Raw genomic sequence first — 20,967 nt, forward strand, 5'->3', positions numbered from 1 at the left:
ACCTGTAAAGATTATCAATAGCCCCCTGACTATGACAACTAGATTTTCATGTGCAACCAGGCAAAAAAGCTACTAAGCAAATTAAGACTTGTTTCTACATAACAGGAAATCTACTTCATTCACAAACTACAGTCTTTTCTGGAATGAACCTAACATATTTATTGGCCACAACAATGTCAGTCACATCCTTGACTCTCAGTCCCCGACTTCATTCATGAATCCAACATTATGCCATTGCCTACTACAATAATTAACCCACCCAACCTCTCACATCATGTGCACTTTTTACCTGATGACAGATTCTCAAAAAGAGATGGACATACTGTTACTATCACTGCTGTTGGTCTACCACCCTGTCTCCTTAAACAGTTTGCCAAACTAATAACAAAACATACCTATTACAGCTTTAATTTTCTCACTAATTCAGATACCTTTTTGTAAATTTTGAAAAGAGTTACAGTCATCCCATTCCCCTTATGTACATAACCCTGTACCAGCTCTGTCTTCCACCCATTTTCTCCTATCCAGACTTGGAGAACTCTTATCCCAGTATACTACCTTTCAAACAGCATGGTTTTACTAAGCACAGAACTAGCAAAACAGCTCTTCACACATTAAGTGCTTTCATCCTCACTAGTAAAGTCAAGATCACAGATGTCCTCTTTGTTCAATGAGTGTACATCAAACCCAAAGCCTTTTTAGAGGCCTCCAAAGAGTATATGAAAAATATTGGGGTAATAGACCCTTGTCCAAATCCATTCATTGATGCATTCCTTTTAAGGTGAAAAGACCAGTGGATTTCCATATTATAAGTAGTAGCAGTGCATTCCATAGTCTACCTTCACTGCAGCAGAATGCTTTACTTCTCAAAGGGGTCCAGGAAAGTAAATACTGTGGGAAGAAATAGCCAAGGAATTGTTATAACTAGTCTTGTATAGGCCCTAGGGCCAATAGCCTAGTACCAACCTATGAACCTAAGAACCTAGATTCATCCATGGAACAAATACATTCTTAAAGGCATTGGTATTCCTTGTCTAAAGAAAATGATGTATAAATTCATCCCGCATGATATATGCCAATAGTTAATTAATTTATAGATAAGCAGCAGGTCACTCTGGTTAACTATAGTTGATAATAGATAAAGCTAAATGCTGCAAATCTTTCACAAAACTGAAATGTTTAACTTTAGATATCTGTCTTGTATAAAACTTGTATATCCTTTGAAGCTTATCAATCCGAGAACAATAGTAAATACAAGTTGATGGACAATACTTGACAATAAATCTTTCAATGGACTTTTGCAAAGAAAGTAATGCATCCCTTCTTGAGAGGCAGAATAACATGTCTTTAATGACTGAATAGCACCTCTGGATAATAACCAATTGACTAGTGTCAAACATAAGATATCAAGCAATAGTTTTCCCAAATTCCTTGCAATACATTCTTCAAACAAAATGATACTATTAAATACGTAAGGGTAACTAGGGCTCATTGACAAAGTGTACTTAAATCCTTACATTACATTCCAGTTATTCACCAACGGTGAAGTACATCCATGAATTCCTGCAACTTATTTTGTTTTTTTACATTTGTCACTATTCAGCCAATATTAGTCATTAGCAAAATTACTGATACAAATGTCTCTCAGAAAGGGAAACTCTGATATGAATATTGTAAATAGTGTAAATAGAACAGGCCACAAAACTGACCCCAGAGGTATCCCATGTTAAATAGAATTGATTATAAAAACTGCATCAGCAATGTTTACCTTGCAGCTTCTTTCATGCATCCAGTTAGTCACCCATCTAATAATGTATCCAGTGATGTCTAATGTTTTTTTTTTTTTTACCGATGTCTGTTTTTTTTGCATGCTGTTAATTATTTTGTAATGGAAAACAAAAAAAAAGGAAAAGCATCGGCCAAATCCAGGTAACCCAGGTCTAACCACAAACAAAGGTCTACTGATTCCCATAGATTATGTAGAAGCCAAATAGGTTAGAAAAATAAGCCTACCTTTCTGAGAAGCCATTATGATGAATATCTAAACCCTGTTTAGTTTCAAGTAGGTGGAGCTTACATATGGGTCTTTCAAAACATTTCTCTAAAATGTATGTTAAACTAATGGGACAATAATTGTCCACTGATGCAACTTCTTTCCAGAGTTCAGGGACAAAAGCAGCACTAACTGTCCTTTAAAATAAAAATGTCATGCATGGATGCATTTCCAAGGCTAACTAGGACAGTATGTGTCGATATAAGCCATCTTGCCCAGAAGCTAAACTAGATTTTATGGCTTTCAAGACTAATAATGGTTCTTTTTTAGAGATTATGGGACAAACTTCCAAGGAAGAAAAACCTGATGCAGAGTCTCTGTCAAAAGAAATGGAGGAAGAGTCAAATAATGTACCTGTGTATATTCTGATTAGTACAGTAGGACCAGTTATTAAAGCAAGATTCGTCACAAGAATAAATCATAACTCTATGTCTTCTTATATCCTCTTAGATGTTTAAATATGGCATTCTCATTGTCAGTCGTATATTCAGCCATTCTGTGCTTGTATCTTCTTCTGAAACTCTGCACACTGTGATGGAATATAGTTCTTGATTTTTTTTTTAGTGTAGCTTTCTGTTAGTGTTTGAACTTCTTTCGAATACCTTCCAGAGACGTTATTTCTTCCTTTCTGTATCTAACTTTTTTGTCCACCTATGATTAGTAAATATTTTTTGTTTTATGTCTGGCACACACTCTACAAACTTGTCTATCAGAGAGTAGGTATATCCATAAACAATAAACTAGCATTTTCTTTTTCTTTTCAGAACATTCGCCTTAGACTAGTTTCCTCTTTACATGCCAAATAGCATTCTTACAGAGAAATATAACAACTCAATATTATAACCACAAAAATAATATCTGGTGTCCCCTGAGGACCCATTGTCCTTCTTGTTCTTTTAAGACTAATCATAAATACCTTACCAGCAGAACTAAACCCGATTCATTTCATCCTTTATGCAGATGGCATAGTATTTTTTAAGTGTAACAGCAAACATAACACAATACTCTGACAAGTACAACATATATTCAACAACCTGCACCCATGGTGTTTAAGCAATCATTTAACCATGAACACCAAAAAGGACTAAACTAATACTTTAGCACACTCTTTAAAGTGAAACTCTTCTGCTACTACACATCTCCCTATCATTTGACAACAAGCCCACTGAAAACATTCTTTACTTTACATAGGTCATGATAACTCTTCAATCCAGTTTAAATATGTCATTGCACATCTCATACTTAAAATGTAAAATTAATAATATCCTGTTTCAATGCCACAATATCAAAAGAATTCTTCAACCCTGAGGAAAGTGATACTGTTGGCAAAAACATCTTTCAGGCTCAGATAGAATACTCTCTCATGATTTTCACCTGTGCCTCCGACAAAGACTGCAAAGCTCTTTAGACTTTAAAAATAAAATGTATACATTCATCCTTCTCAAATTGATAGCAAAAATAACTATAAAGTACCCAAGAAGCTACATTTCCAAATAAAGGTACCACTGTTGCATACAGAACATGTTTGTATAAGTCTATGCATGTTAAAATATATGACTTAAACCATTAGCACCTACAGTATTTTAATGTGCACTGCCTATCCTTCAACGAGACTATTACTTGATTACTTGTATAGACAGTTATCTCTAGAACCTTCAAAAGTTGTGGTGTGCTTTGATGAGTCACATGTCTGACTTTGATAAATTGTAATTGCACTGATGTAATTACATTACAAAATTCAATGATTTTGGTATTGTGACTGAGCTGCGGAAATGTGTTCAATTACATTAAATTGTGGGAGCAGAATGTATTTGAATTAAGATATATAAATTAAATTGTTTGACTTTAATATGGCAAGGTTTTATTTATTTTACTAATTATACAAGTCTGGTAACCCAATGCATAAAAGCATAATTTAGAAAATGTAATTATTCCTGGGTGTCTTTTTAGAAAAGTACAAATCATTTATTTACAAATATATATATATATATATATATATATATATATATATATATATATATCTACGATTCTTAAAAAATGCTTGGGCATTAAGTTGACTGGATCTAAGGAAACTGGAAAACTTTTAATTTAGTACCCCTTGATGGTGGATGTCAAAAGTAAATTAATATTCATATCACCATTTAGTGAAAGTACAGCTTGAGTGACAAGGTGAGTGGTGTCTAACTAGGCCTTGTACTTTTTTTCTGGACTATTCCATTCAAATATAAAGGTGTGAAATTGGATCTGAGGAGAAAAAAGTTATGCTGATAACTGCAAACTTGTAAACATGATTAGTGCAGTTAATAATGCCAAAAATCTACAGGATGGTCTATACGTGGTACAGTAGAAATAGGTTCACCTCTAATATCTGACAAATATAGCACATTGAAACACGTCAAAAAGGACATTAATTGTAATTACCAAGTAAGTGGTTAAATCTTGAACTATGACAACATACATGCAGGTCTTAAGCAAAAGAACAGACAACAAATTGAATTATGAGTGTTGCGCTTCTAACAAAGTCAGAACAACATATTTAATAGCCTCGTTTATTGTAAATAAAATGAATAATGTCTCCAGAGAGATTAATGCATCACGTTATATGTTGCTTATTAGACCCTTTATTGTACAAAAGAGGAAACAACAAATTAACTTATGACAGCTGTGCTTTTAACAAAGTCAGAATGGCATGTATTGTAGCTTCATATATTGTAAACAAGATGTCTGGTGACTCTTGAGAGACTACTGCATCACATTTTATGTTACTTATCATATTGTTTATTAAACACAGTGCTGCATTCAGTAGTCTTCAACCAAGCCTAGTTAAACAACTGAAAAATGCATAACATTCTCAACTCGAGAAATGATAGGATTGTAAAACTTGTATTATTCAGCAAGCTACTAAGATCTGCATTGTGGTTCTTATAGGTTACTTAGAGTTAATCTTTGCCTGATCCATAATGAAATGCCAGACTTGGTTATATTTGAAAGACTATACTTGAAATGTACCACTGACAGAGTTACTTCAATATGAAGGAATGTATCTCTAAAATACATTCCTGTTTCAAAAAAAAACATGACAGGTGTATTGCAAAGCTCTTTTCAGAATATGGGAAAACTCTTTCCTTTTTAAGTAGAAATCAGCCAGTAGTATCCTTTAAAAAAGCTTGATTTACATATCTACAAAACAGAAAACACCAGCTTGAGGTTACAACAGTCAAACATCGTGATGCCCATTAGGTTGAACACATAGCCTTCTAAAGTTTAAAACTACACTAATCTGCTAGCAATTAATGAATCATTAAACATTTGAAAAGTTTTGCCTATCATTAAGCTAAACAAGATGATGGTACACATCCCAATCAAAGATTATAGTTTCAAACTTCAGATATGATAGCTACAAAAGTTAGAGTAGCTGCATCTAAATCCTGTAATGGAGGAACAAATGATCTTGATAGCAAGGATCACTACATCTACAGATATGTAGACTCAACACTTAGAGATCTAGCATACATTAAAACTATCATGAATAAATATTCTGAAGACATTGTAGTAGTTTCTGTGTCAGCGAGCTGTTTTGAAACTACATTGATATTAAAAGTGGCATATTTCCAAAAGGTAAGACCAGTCATTTGATCATCACTTCAGAACAGGGCTGATGATGTGAAGAAGAGACAGAGTTGTAATAATGTTGTAATCATGGTTTTGCCAAAAGGACTCACAGGGAAAATATAATGGAAAACCTAAAGGCAATTACTACTTTTAGCTTCTTGGATTATTATGCCTTTAACAGAGTGCAGCATCTTTTGACTGAGTCTAGCTCAGCAGAAATTAACCAGGACCACATTGATGCTTAACACATTATTAACTACAGTGGTGGGAAAGTTAAGGCATTAAATGTGATATGCAAAATTTTGGATGCTTTGGCAGAACATTTGTATGCTAAAAGACAAGTCACTCTCCTTTGAGTCCCATATTTTCATTGTGATTGTGAATAATGGAAGACTTCAGTATGTTCACAGAACACAATTGGCAAGCTGTAATAACTAAAATGTTTAGAAAGTATTAAAGATCCTTCAGATTTTATGCTTAGATAATGGGTAGATATTGACAGTCTGGGAAAAAAAATCTAAAGAATTTAAAAATTGTTAATTGCTATCTTGAGTCATTATATAAGGTAGTACAACACAGCCCAGTGAATAAAACATAAAATCATCTTTAGATAAAAAAGATTTTGCTAATCCATGTATTAAACATATGTGTGCATTCTAGATATCAGAACAGTAACTATTTGAAAAAAATGTCAGGACTTGCTAGAGTGAGTTCCAAAACATGGAGACTGACTGGCTGGAAGATTGGACTTACACATATTAAATCCAAGATGCCATTTCTCTGAATATTCCCATTTCTTCAAAGTATGGCAATCTTGGAGTTGGTATATATAAGTTATGGTTGGGTTGCCCCCCCCCACACACACACACACACACACACACACACTGCAGAAAAAAAAGGTTTTAAGGAGAACAGTGATTTTTGGGATACTCTTCACCTGTTATTTTGGCCTTTTTTTTTCTTTCTTTTTTTTATTGACTTTTTGGCACTCATTTCAAGTGCCACCATTTTAATAGCGAGCCTATGAAAACTACTTCTTATCTTTAGATCAATAACTAATCTAAAACAAACTGAAAGTGAAGAATTTTTTATGTAAACATCATTATTGAAATTTACATTAATGAACATAAAAACTGAACCTTTAAGTGAGAACTGTAATTATGTATATTTAGAAGCATTTAGTCAGACAATTAAGAGTCACTCTTTCAGGAAAAAAAAAAGATATTGGAAACATCACAGACTGAAATAATACTAAATTCTTGAACTTTAATTGTACCCAGACTCAGAAATTGGATCCATTCCAGTCAAGGTATTAACAATCCTAAGTATATGAAGAAATTAAAAGAGAAAAAATGTGTTTTTATTTTATACTACTTAGCTTGACTGAAGAAACTGCAGCTGTACTCTGTTGCATACCGCCTACTCAGAGGTGATCTCTGCCTGACATACAAGGCCATGTCCGACCCAGAATTGATGGTCATGCTCCACCTAAAGAAAACCTTATCCCCTCGAGCCACATGCTCTAGGGATTTAAACCTCACCACAACAATAAATAGGAAACACTGGAGGGATAGATTCTTGTCCCAGAGACTTCCCATGCTTTGGAACAAGATCCCAATCTACATTAGACAGAGCTCCTCGCTAACACTCTTCAAAAGAAACCTTGATGAGTGGATGGGAAACTTAAAGTTTACCCCGGGGATCACTGCAATGGTTCTGCTGGACAGAGGCACAGGAAACTAATCTAAGGGGGCGGAGAAAGCCAACACATTCTGGCTAGGCTTATAAATGCCTTCGGGCAGATAGCCTAGTACCTACCTATGAACCTATGAACCTATAAAGGATTAACTGTTTATACAAAGAAAGTTATACAGTACAACTGACATCTAGTGAATATAAGATATTTTCCTTTGTCATTTTTATTGCATTTTCTAAGTTTTCAAATACACATTGTTACAGAAACACAAGCTATATATAAACGTCTTACTAAATTTCCATCATAGTCTGCCAGAAGAATTGTCCATGGCATATATGCAAATTAACCCTTAAGAACATGCCAAGTCAGTTACATGATTTCTGAATGCCCTTGGCTTTTTACTTTCTTTTATTTTCAGAAGACTATAGGTACATTCAGGCCAGTAAAGCCAAACCAATTACCTGTAAAGATGCATGTTTTTTTGGCCTTCTCAGTACAGTAAAAGTGGATTGTTTGGCTATATGTCTTTTCTTTAGTTTTTACCAAATGGTTTGTCTTTGTGACCTTTTTACAGTTTGGCTTAGATATTATACATTTTGCAGGGACCCCCAGGCTTGATTTTTAAGCACTGTGTTTCTAAAATATAGCTAAACAATCTGCTTGTGCTGTACAGTTAAGACTGGAAAAAAATGGCTGAAACATGCAGGTCTACAACTAGTAGAGTTCAACTAAAGTTGGAGGAAGGAGTTGTCCAAGAAACTAAACTCCAGAAAAAAAGAGGTCATTGTTCCTCTCTACTCATCCCTTATCAGACCCATTACAGAGTATAACGCTCTGTTTGGTATGTACCTTGCAAGACATCTACAACAACTAGAAAGGCCACAGAAATACCTCACTAAGAGGATTACTTACCTCAAACAGATGCCATATGCAGGCCGTCTCAAAAAACTCCAGCTCTACTCTGTCACTTATCGCCTACTCAGAAGCAACCTCTGCCTAACATACAAAGCCATGTCAAACCCAGATCTGTTGTACATGCTACAATTAAAGAAACCCCAATCCGTCTGAGCCACATGCTCCAGGGACCTAAACCTTGCCACGACAATAAACAGAACATGCTGGAGGGATAGATTCCTGTTACAGAGACTTCCCATGCTCTGGAACAGACTACCCATTCATGTCAAGCAAAGCTCCTCATTAGCCCTCTTTAAGAAAAATCTCGACAGTTGGATGGGAAATAGGAAATTCACCCCAGGGATCACTTCTGTGGCACTGCTAGACAGGGGCACAGGAAAATAACTTTCTTGGGTGACAAAAGCCAGGGAACTTTTTTGGCTAGGCTTATATAGGCCCCAGGACTGATAGCCTAGTACCTACCTATGAACCTATGAACCAAGTGTGGACTGACCAAAGGAGATGTTGCTGGGTTCATAGTGTTCCGTGTTCTGGCAACAGAATGTGGTGCTTACTGAGTTCTACTTGATCTGGTCAGACTAATCTGATTCAGTTCTATAACTGGCTTACTAGACAGGTAGATATGGATAACTCATGGATGTTATCCTTTTAGATTTTAGCAAAGCATTGATTTAGTAGTATACTTCAGATTTTCTACAAAGGTGAAGGGGATAGGACTGCAGAGAAACTGTGTTGATGGCTAGGGAAATGGAAACAGAATGATACAGAAGAGGAGATAAAGGTAATTGACTGGGGAAGCTATCAAAGATTCAAAAAGTGACACGTGGTGTTTCAAAGGGATCCATCATGCATTCAGCTCCATTTAATATGCTCAGTGTATTTGTATCAGATACCACACTATACATGGAAAACAGGACCATTCTAGTTGCAGGTGATGTTGAGATTGGGGGGGCAAGGATGTGAGATCTTTGAAGCAAACAGTACAACAACAATGAACAAAATAGGCAAGGCTCCCATGGAAGCTTCAAGATCTGGAGGAAGGTAAAACAGCAATTATGGCTGAGCTAGCTGTGCTAAAGGAGCAGATTCACAGAAAACAAGACCTAACACACAAAACAAAAAGACAGGGAGAAAAGACGGGTGATCAAGAAAGAATAACATCAGGACAATTGTAATTCTAGAGACAGTGAGCAACAGTGAACTGCAGCACTTTATATGCAGGTATTACATGAGAGGTCTACAATATCAAGAAATAAAAAAAACACTAATAGAGATGATACACTGATTGGGACAGTGGCAAGCAGCAGCAGGAAGCAGATCCAGGCATGTTTGGCACATTTCCATTAACTTGCAGTAAAAAATTAAATAAAGCAAAACAAGCAAAACAATTAAAAGTTATCCTACCTGCAGGGATGTTTATAAAGCTGCGCAAGGATTGTTCTGAAGCACTTTACAAGAGAAAGAAAGCAATGCTGGAGGTGGTACATGAAGTAAGATTGAATGAAGATGTGGCATGGATGAAATACCCTGCAATTGTGGAAGTACAGTGGGAAAGGGAATGGTTCAGGTTACACAAGATGGAGGATGTTCAAAAGTTTAAACAAAAGTATCACAGTCAGCCAAATAGCCCAACCATGAAACTCTGAATGTTCTGGAAGATGTGGACTGGTACAGCAACCTTTGATGTGGAAGAGGTGATGGAGAGACATTGGGAGTATGTGCAATATTAGATGGTGAAACTCACTCATGGAAGAATAGAAAATCAGAAAGTGCAGAGGGGCCTCACTCCACTAAAAGATATGAACAGGAAAAAAAGCAAATCACAAAGACAACCTATGGGAAATGAGAAAACAGAGAATGTGGTGAACATAAAACAAGAGAAAGAGTTATATCAAAGGGACAGAAGAAGAAGAAGCTTCCTAAGGGAGATTTAGGCACAAACCCAAGAAAGAAGCAGGAAAAGAGACAGACAAGAGCAAGCTCTAAGGAGATGGGAAGATGGTGCACTGGATACTTCAGACAAGTCACAAGTGAACTGCTGGTCAAATGATGGACCATGCAATCTGGAAAGAAGCATTTATGATGAGTCAAGAGATGGAGGGCAGGGGTGCAGAAGGAATCAAAGTGACCATATAAACAGAGAAGCAATAAATAATCAGAAGGACTGGACACTGAAAGGCAGGTGTCTCTAGACAGTGCAGGAAAGATGCACTCATTGAAAAAGCCACTCAGCTTGTGATACACACTGCAGTGCACAAAATATCAAAACTTTATAAACAATGGGATGAACTGAATATTTACCTTGGACGATGATGGGCAATGCAGATAAGTGAGGCACAGCAGCAAACCTCTGAGGTAACAATATATTTTTTCATAACTTCTTACTGAGGTGCAATAAACTGCAGGAAATATACTTTAATTTCTAAGTCTTAAAAACATAAGTAGTAATTGCTGATATAACAACTGGAGGGTGTGAAAAAGAATGCATGAGAGAAGTAAGGCAAAATAAAGTAAAGAACAACCCACAGACAAAAGTAAAATAAAAGAATGGTGGTGTATAAGCAGCAAAGTGAAACTGCAAAAAAAAAAAATGTTGGACTATCACACAAATTAAGTTGATACACCAGATTGGTGAGCAACATTGTGTGTGTGTGTGTGTGTGTGTGTGTGTGTGTGTGTGTGTGTGTGTGTGTGTGTGTGTGTGTGTGTGTGTGTTGGTGGGGGGCAATGAATGGGAATGCTATAATATAAAAAAGATCTGTACTGGGTTGGCATGCAATGTATTAGTGGGAGGGACACTGGGAGGGAACAAAAGAAAGTCCTAAAAGGCCCATGTCCAGGGTGTAGCCATGCACAAGAAAGAGCTAACAGCAGGGATGTAGTGGCTGGGTATGAGGAAGAGGGTTGAGACCATAAGCAGCTGTCAAAGAACATAATATTCAGTTCAGAGAGTAGGATGGTGGGCAAAACATAACAAGAAAAATCCAGTTAATTACAATGAAAGCTGATGGTTTGTCAAATCCTATTCAAAGAAGGAGAATGCAGGAAAATATAAAGCGAATGAAGGGGGATGTTGTTCTATTGCAAGAAGCAAAATTGAAAATCAGAGATAAGGAATAGGTATGATTTTATGATTACCCAAAAGGAAAACTGGACAACAAGGCAGGGGGAGTAGCATTTATATTTTGAGGAGAGCTTCAGACAACCACGAGAGAAAGTGATAGAAAGTGGGATAGGTAGATGGATCATCTAGCAGGGAAAGCAGGATGTCATACACTAAACAGTAAGAAATATATTTGCAAAAGACAGGAAAATAGAAACATTTTGCAAGAACTTTTTTTGCTCATGATCACAGACAAGAAAAAACCCAGCCATTGGGGATGCACAAGCCAGTGCATTTCTTTGTGCCGGTCCCAAGCCCGGATAAATGGGGAGGGTTGCGTCAGGAAGGGCATCCGGCATTAAACCTCTGCAAATTACTTATGCGGACAACATTTCATATTTCCATACCGGATCGTTCGAGGCCTGGGTTAACAACGACCATCACCAGTACTGTTAGCCAACAGGGTGCTGGCGGAAATTGGGCTACTGTTGGCCAAAGGAGAAGAGGAGGGGGAAGGCATGCCTGAAGGCAGGAAGAGAGGAGGAAGGTTAGGAGTGTAGTAGTGAGGGTAGGAACTTTGAATGTTGGCAGTAAGACTGGTATAGGGAGAGAGCTAGCTGATATGATGGAGAGAAGGAAGGTTAATATATTGTGCGTGCAAGGGACCAGATGGAAGGGAAGTAAGGCCAGGTGTATAGGAGGTGGGTTCAAATTGTTCTATCATGGTGTGGATGGCAGGAGAAATGGGGTAGGGGTTATCCTAAAGGAACAGTATGCCAAGAGTGTTTTGGAGGTGAAGAGAGTGTCTGATAGAGTGATGTTTATGAAGCTTGAAATTGATGGTGTAATGATGAATGTTGTTAGTGCATATGCTCCACAAGTTGGGTGTGCGATGGATGAGAAAGAAAAATTTTGGAGCGAGTTGGATGAAGTGCTGGAGAGTGCACCCAAGGGTGAGAGAGTAGTGATTGGAGTGGATTTCAATGGGCATGTTGGTGAAGTGAAGGAGAGGAATGCAGAAGGTCAGATTATTGTGGATTTTGTGAAAAGGATGGACATGGCTGTGGTGAATACATATTTTAAGAAGAGGGAGGAGCATAGGCTGGCATACAAGAGTGTAGGAAGATGCACACAGGTGGATTATATCCTATGTAGAAGGGCCAGTCTGAAGGAGATTGGAGACTGTAAAGTGGTGACAGGGGAAAGTGTAGTTAAGCAGCATAGAACGGTGGTCTGTAGGATGATGTTGATGATCAAGAAGAGGAGGAGTGTGAAAGCAGTGCCAAGGATTAAATGGTGGAAGTTAAAAAAGTGTGATTGTGAGGTGGAGTTCAGGGAAGAGTTAAGGCAGGCACTGGGAGGCAGTAAAGAGGTACCGAATAGCTGGGTAACTACAGCAGAACTGGTAAGGGAGACTGCTAGAAAAGTGCTTGGTGTGACATCTGGACAGAGGAAGGAGGACAAGGAGACCTGGTGGTGGAATGAGGAAGTACAGGAGAGTATACAGAGGAAGAGGCTGGTGAAGAAGAAGTGGGACTGTCAAAGAGATGAAAAAAGTAGACATGAATATAAGGAGATGAGGCGCATGGCAAAGAGAGAGGTGGCGAAGGCTAAGGATAAGGCATATGGAGAGTTGTATGAGAGATTGGACACTAAAGAGGGAGAAAAGGACCTGTACTATTGGCTAGACAGAGGGACAGAGCTGGGAATAATGTGCAGCAGGTAAGGGTGATAAAGGATAGTGAGAGAAACATACTCACAAGCGAGGAGAGTGTGTTGAGTAGATGGAAAGAGTACTTTGAGGGGCTGATGAATGAAGAGAATGAGAGAGAGAGAAGGTTGGATGATGTGGGGATAGTGAATCAGGAAATGAAACAGATTAGCAAGGAGGAAGTAAGGACAGCTATGAAGAGGATGAAGAATGGAAAGGCTGTTGGACCAGACAACATACCAGTGGAAGCATGGAGGTACGTAGGAGAAATGGCAGTGGAATTTTTAACCAGATTGTTTATTGAAATTTTGGAAAGTCAGAGGATGGCTGAGGAGTGGAGAAAAAGTGTATTGATACCTGTATTTAAGAATAAGGGTGATGTGCAGAGCTGCAGTAACTACAGAGGGATAAAATTGATCAGTCACAGCTTGAAGTTATGGGAAAGAGTAGTGGAAGCTACGTTATGAAGGGAGGTGATGATTAGTGATCAACAGTATGGTTTCATGCCAGGAAAGAGCACAACAGATGCAATGTTTGCTCTGAGAGTACTGTTGGAGAAATACAGAGAAGGTCAGAAGGAGTTGCATTGTGTCTTTGTGGACTTAGAGAAAGTATATGACAGCGTGCCTAGAGAGGAGTTGTGGTATTGTATGAGGAAGTCGGGAGTGGCAGAGATGTATATAAGAGTGGTACAGGATATGTACGCGGGTAGTGTGACATTGGTGAGGACTGCGGTGGGAGTGACAGATACGTTTAAGGTGGAGGTGGGATTACATCAAGGATCAGCTCTGAGCCCTTTCTTATTTGCAGTGATGATGGACAGGTTGACAGATGAGATGAGATAGGAGGCCCTGTGGACTATGATGTTTGCAGATGACATTGTGATATCTAGTGAGAGTAGGGACCAGGTTGAGGAGACCCTGGAGAGGTGGAGATATTCTTTAGAAAGAAGCGGAATGAAGGTTAGCAGGGCTAAAACAGAATATATGTGTGTAAATGAGAGGGAGGGTAGAGGAATGGTGAGGATGCAGGGAATAGAATTGGTAAAGGTGGATGAGTTTAACTACTTGGGATCAACAGTTCAGAGTAATGGTGAGTGTGGAAGAAGGGTGAAGAAGAGAGTACAGGCAGAGTGGAATGGAGTGAGACCAGCGAGCTGGATATATGGAGAGTTAAAGATGTTAAGATTTGCACTGTGACTAGGATGGGGAGGGACAGGAAAGTATATTATTAGGAGGGTCAGAGAGATTGGGACAGTTTGAGACAAAACAAAGAGAGTGTGAGATTGCATTGGTTTGACATGTGCTGAGAGAGGGATGTTGGGTATATTGGGAAAAGGATGCTAAGGAGGGCACAGACAAGAAAAGTTGAAGTAAATGTAATAAGAGGGTAACTATAATGTCACCACAGAACTGGAAAAAAGAAAAGTTGTATGGAAGGAGAAACTGAAACAAAAAACGAGACACATACTAGCCTGAGCAATGAAATAATGAAAGAGGGAGGGTTATTAGACCTATGGAGGGAAAATATCCAAACAAAAGGGAATAAACCTTCAAAAGAAACATGTTTTTATTTGTTTTTGTTTTGTTTTTTCCTTTTAAACAAGAAACATCTTTATTGAATCATCACTTATGACATAGGCAATCATACATTTAAATTAACATATTTTTAAATTAACATATTTTTAGTTGCAAACATGATACATCACGTCTAATCTATAGTTATTGTCAGTCAAACATTGCATAGCCCATTCACTTCCTGTTTTCCCTTAAACTCCATTTCTCCTTCAAAACATTATTCTGCATGTATTGCTCCTACAATTCCCACTTTTTCTGTGTAATTTGCTGCCAGTTCCAGTTCTTTTATCTCTGTTACTATATTTACTACTTCTAGTCAGTTGGTTTAGACTTTGATTTCCATTTTCTAACTGTTTTTTGGCAGTTACCACAATTGAGCTCAGTGAGGCTTAACTATGTCTAGGCAATTACAATTCTGTATAGCAGCTCAAAAAATCATTTCCTTAGTTACATCAATTTGCTCACCCAGTGTTTCTGACTGAGTAGTTTGCAGGGAATTTTTTAAGTCTGCCAACTCATTACATTCCCAAAAGTGTTTTCCCAACTACCTCTTCCTTCCCCATCACACCTCCAACATTTGCAATCTACCCAAGGAAAAAATATTTGGAGTCTGTTTGTGGATTACAAATACCTATGCAAACACTTCCAAGCAAAGATTCTAAATCTTCTAGACTTTGTTGCATATTTGGGAGCCATACATATATCTTCCAACTGTTTCTTTCTGAATTACTTATCCATTTCTCTTACAAATCCTTTCTAACCCCTCTAACAGATTCCAATAGTTATCGTGCAAACATACCTCTCAGCTGTCCAGATTTTCCCAAAATGTCCACTGTTTCTCATAAAAATCTGTGGTTTTCTTGCAAATCACTTGGATGGCCTGAGGATTGAAGTCACTAAATAATGACATACATTTATGGTTCAGACTTCATATTATTCAGAAAAATGCATGCTAAGACAAATCCTACAGTTCTATTAACTTTCTGTGTTTATAAGAGCAATATTTAAAATCTGTCCTTACTTTTGCACTTCTGTTCCCCATTATGTCAGGTTTCATCCAGATTTCTTGCACTAAGAGGCTGAGAGGTATGTATACAACATTGTATATGCCTTACTAATTATCCCCTTTTTAACAGCAGTTTTTGGTCTAGATTCTACTAAAAACTCTACCAGTGCTGGTCTTTCACTTAGGATCCCCCTATTTCTTTCTTTTTGCCTGTACACTGATATCAATCCTTGACAGGGAAGGCCATTCCTAGCCTGAAGTCCAAATTAATTCTTGACCTCTTCCAATTCTATTTCCCTTACTTTTTGAATTATTTTCTCCCAATATCTTGGCAGAATCTCCTTTCTCCATTCCCATGTTGTAGTATTTCTTAGAATACTTTCTGCTAGTTTATGAATATAATATTCAGTATTGTTATTATTATTCTCCTTAACGATCTGCATCCAAAATCCCCATCTCTCCTTGTTTCTTTAGCTTCCCCCCTGTTTCTTCATCATCTCTTTCCACTTTGAATTATAGCTTTCTACTTGTGCTATGTATAAGAGCCTTAACTGCTTTACTCTGAAATACCCCTTCAAATCAGGTAATCCCAAACCACCTTGATCTACTGGAAGGATCAACCCACTTGACTCTTGCCCTCTTACCCTCCTAGATAAAATATTTCAACTCATTAATTGCTGTCCATGACTCCCCTTCTGGTTAATAACAATATGCTTGACAGGGGTGTATAAAACTAAAACTAAAGAGACTAAAACAGTAAGTTAGCTGTGTTCTTATGGAAGGAAAACCTAACACAAGTAATGAAAGAGATCAAAATGCAAGGGAGACACATATCAGTTCATTCAACAGTGAGACTTCAGGTAAGTATGCAGGAACAGAAAACAAGGCAAAGGAGGTGAGGGTGGGCTAGCTGTAAGTGGAAGGAGCCAAAGGACAAGGAAGCAATGCAAGGACTAATTCAGGTGTCAGTACAAGACAGTATGAAAGACAGGGATAAACTAAAAGAACACTAGTGAGATGGAGTCAAGGTCACTAGTGATATGGAATCAAGGTCACTAGTGAGATGGAATCAAGGTCACTGTCAAGGAAAAACTGATGAGTAGAGAAGGACAGAAGGAAGAGTGAGTGAGGAACTGGAGAGTGGCTGGTGTTAATGGTGGCACAGGAGGAAGCTGAGAGAAAAGAATGTAGAAGGAAAGTACTGCAGATCAGAGAAAAAAAAATACAAGAATTGAATTATTACAGAACAAGAAATTCAAGAATTGTTTTGGAAGAACTACTGGTGTTTAGTAGGGAGGCACAAGATAAACAGTTAGCCAAGAAACACAAGAAGAAGTAGCAAGAGAGAGAGAGAGAGAGAGAGAGAATGAGAAGTACAGTGGATGTGGGGGGGATTGCAGAAAATATTTATAAGAGGACAGCTCATTAGGGAAAGATTCAAAGAATACCATGGGTATATTTTCAAACAACACAAAAAGAAAGAAATCTCAGAATGGAACTAGGGAAATTATCTAGATGAGATGTACTGAAGGAAGAACAAAGATGGAAGCACATTGCAGTAGATTAAAGGGATGAAAGCTGGTGGACAAGGTGAATTCCCTATAGAGTTCTACAAATAGAGATGGGAAGAAATGTGGAAGGTCCTATAGGAGAAATACAAAAGAACACAGGATTCAGTTAAATGACTGCGTGAGGAGGCCTTCATTTATAATCAATGAATTCCCACCTCACCATCTCAAATTACTGATAAATCTACTCTATATGTAGATAATATTCTCCTGTTAAATTTAGATAGAGCAACAAAAAACACCCAACACAAACTAGATACACAGTTTTCACCCATCTGTGCAACTGGATTAGTGTTCTACTCTTATTTTGCTTATAAAATTATCCAATTTGACACTCACAGACCCCAAAATGACTTCTTATCAAATGCATCCCAACAAAACTACTGATGGAGTTATTTGATTCCACCAAGCCCTTCAAAAACACATGTAAATATTTATTAACTAAAAGTATAAACTTTCTCATCTTCTCTCTCTCCAGAGCAGGCTGACCCTTGCAAAAAATATACACAAACTTGTATATGGACATCACATACTAGTGCTACATTCCAGCTGTAATATCCTTTTTTTGCAAATGGCTGAAGACATCTTTGTCATTTCTCTCTCAGCCAATATAAGAACAAATCAAGGTTATCTATTAAATGTTTTAAATGGTTACCAGTTGTGACACCCGTGCACTGGCCCAGCAATCAAGTAGCCTCAATCCTCACCACTAATACCAGTGAAGGGTCTCCAAATTGGGAAGGATAACAAATCCACACACAGTAAAGTACAATCTCCCTTAAGAGCACACAGAGATCACAGTCAGTCTAGGGCTGGTTTCTCCCTTTCTCTCCAGATCCCCAATAAGACTCCCCACTAGCACAGCTATAGGGTCACAATATCAGCCTAGTGATCAAGCCAAAATCTCCAGCACCCTCTATCTCCAACCACTGCTTCATGTCTCTGCCCAAGTAACTGGCACAGACACACACACACACACACACACACACACACACACACATACACACACACACACACACACACACTTTGAGATATGAGTTATATACAAACACACAGACACTCCTGGGGAAGGCTGGCACAGGTTCTCCAACTATGCCCCTTCTGCCCAGACAATAAGGTAGTAACACTTGCCACCAACCATTAATATCAGCTACTAATAAGGCCCTTATCAAAGGATGTCCAATTATTACTGTGCAATGTTATTATCCAAATGGTAAGTGTAATGAACAGCAAGGCTTATTTGGAGTGGCTTGGACAGTACCACTATATACATGAAATGTACTCTAGAGATTAAATTATCTCTACATAAAACAGCCACAGTTGAAGGTTTAAAAATATTTCATAATAAATAATTAGAACACAAGGCAGTACTTCTTACTATACAGTGCTAGTCAAGAGTTCATAGATCACAGAGAAATGCTTAAAATAATACACTAGAAAAAGCTCTGACATAAATACAGAAAACAGATAGACTAGACTTCCTATTTCCTATCTATATGTAAGAGCAAACACAGTTCTAACATAAACTTACATATAGAGCAAGGCAGTGCTGGTGATGTTATCCTCCTCTGAAAACAATTGCAAAATGCCCTGATTCTCTCTCTCTCTCTTTCTCTGTCCTTATATTGATAACGCAGTACCACGGAGTCATTTCAGATTACATCATTATTATCTGTTTTCCAGGCAAACAGAAACTCAAAGTGTAACAGTCCTTTTGATCTTGCAGCTGGTCAGGAAGTTAGAACAATAAAATACATTATACATGTAAATTCTAGCCATTAACTCTGGTCTCAAAACAATAGGAAGAATTCCTTCATTCATACATCTCAGCTCCGAGTTTTGAGATCAAACAATTATACAATGCCTGACTTATCAGCTTTCCTCCAGCAGAGTGCAATGTGGTTACATTTATAAAGTTCAACAAATAACACCATTTTCTTCCATTTAAGAGAACAATCCTGTGTTTTATATTAATATTTACAAATGACAGAATTATCTACAAATTTATATCTGGCTAGGCTGGTAGCCTTCACATATCTTCAAATATCTTCCTCCATGGAGAACTCAAGCTAGTTTTTCAAGTGACCCTTGAGAAACTTTGTTTGAGAGGGCTATGTCTATCTGAGTATACCTTACCCCATTCCCTGTCTTGAGAGCCCATCTGCATTGGCATTTCTACTCCCCCTGCAGTGCTGCACTGACATATCATATGCTTGCAACTCTAGGCTTCATCTTAGCAACTTGGCATTTTGCTGGCTGGCTCTGTTTAACCATGTTAGGGGATTGTGATCTGTCACTACAGTGAATTTTCTTCCATAAAGACAAGGCTGAAGTTTCTGCAGTGCCCACACTATGGTTAGACATTCCTTTTCTACAGCTGCCTAGCATTCCTCCCTGGGTTTGAGCCTATAACTGAGATAAACCACGGGATGCTCTTCTCCTTTTGAAGAAATCTGGCTAAGTACAGCCCCCACCCCATGGTTCAAAGCATCCACATGCACAGCAAATTTCTTGCTGTAATCTGGACTGCCTCACAGGGAGTTCTCCCAAAGCTTCTTTAAGCTTCTGGAATGCCTGCGCACATGCTGTGTTCCACATTACCTTATCTGGCCTGTTCTTCCTTGTCAGGTCTGTGAGGGCAGCAGCTATTTTACTATAAATAGGGACAATCTTTCTGTAGTGCCTTGCTGTCTCTAAAAATACCCTCACATGATTTTTGGTAACAGATGCAGGCCATGCTTGAATGGCTTCCACTTTGGGAGGTTCTGGTCTGATCTTATCACTCCCCACTCTATGTCCCAGGTAGGAGACCTCTGCCATACCTACCTAACATTTGCTGGGCTTAATGGTCAACCCGCCCTCTGTAGTCTCCTAGCACTTCTCTGACATGCTGAAGGTGGTCTTGCCAGGAATGGCTGCAGACAGAAATATCATCTATGTAAGCAAGAGCAAGCCCTCCTGCTCCTGCTAGAATATGATCTACCAGCCTCTGGGAAGTTGCACGAGCATTTTTCAGCCCAAAGGGCATCTTTGTGAACTCATGCAAGCCAAAAGGAGTCACAAAGGCTGACCTCTCTCTAGCACTGGGAGTCAAGGGCACCTGTCAATAACCCTTGGTAAGAACAATGGTTGTAAGATACTTAGCCCCACCCAGCTGCTCTTGGGCCTCATCTGTCCTAGGCATTGGTTAACCATCTGACTCTGTGTGACTATTTCATTTCCTGTAGTCCACACAGAAACTGGTGCTGCCATCTTTCTTTGGCACAAGCACCACTGGGGAGGCCCAGGGACTGCTGGACTCTTGAATTACCCCTAGTTCCAACACTTCCCGTATCTCCTCCCTCAAAGTCCATTTGACTCTCTCAGGCACCCTATAAGGGGCCTGTCTAATGGCATTTGGGGTCCTGTATCCACCTGGTGCTGCACCAGGTGGGTGCACCCTGGTTTCCCAGTGAACATATCCCCAAATTCCTGTAACACTGCTCAGATTTCTAGAACCTGGGTGGGAGATAGCTGCTGGGACATTGCTACCCCTTCCACTGAGGTATCAGTTTGAGCCTCACTGAGGAGACCAGTCACCAGATCTCCCTCAGACTCCTCCTGCAAGCCACTGCAAATAGTCAGCACAAGGGCCTCCATATCATGGTAAAGTTTCATCATGTTAACATGGTACAATTTGTGCCCCTGCCTCCTGCCTAACAGTTCTACCATGTAGTTAACATCACT

The sequence above is a fragment of the Protopterus annectens genome, chromosome 4.part1 (assembly GCF_019279795.1).
Source record: "Protopterus annectens isolate FY-2018-M chromosome 4.part1, PAN1.0, whole genome shotgun sequence".
In the NCBI taxonomy this organism is placed as follows: Eukaryota; Metazoa; Chordata; order Ceratodontiformes; family Protopteridae; genus Protopterus; species Protopterus annectens.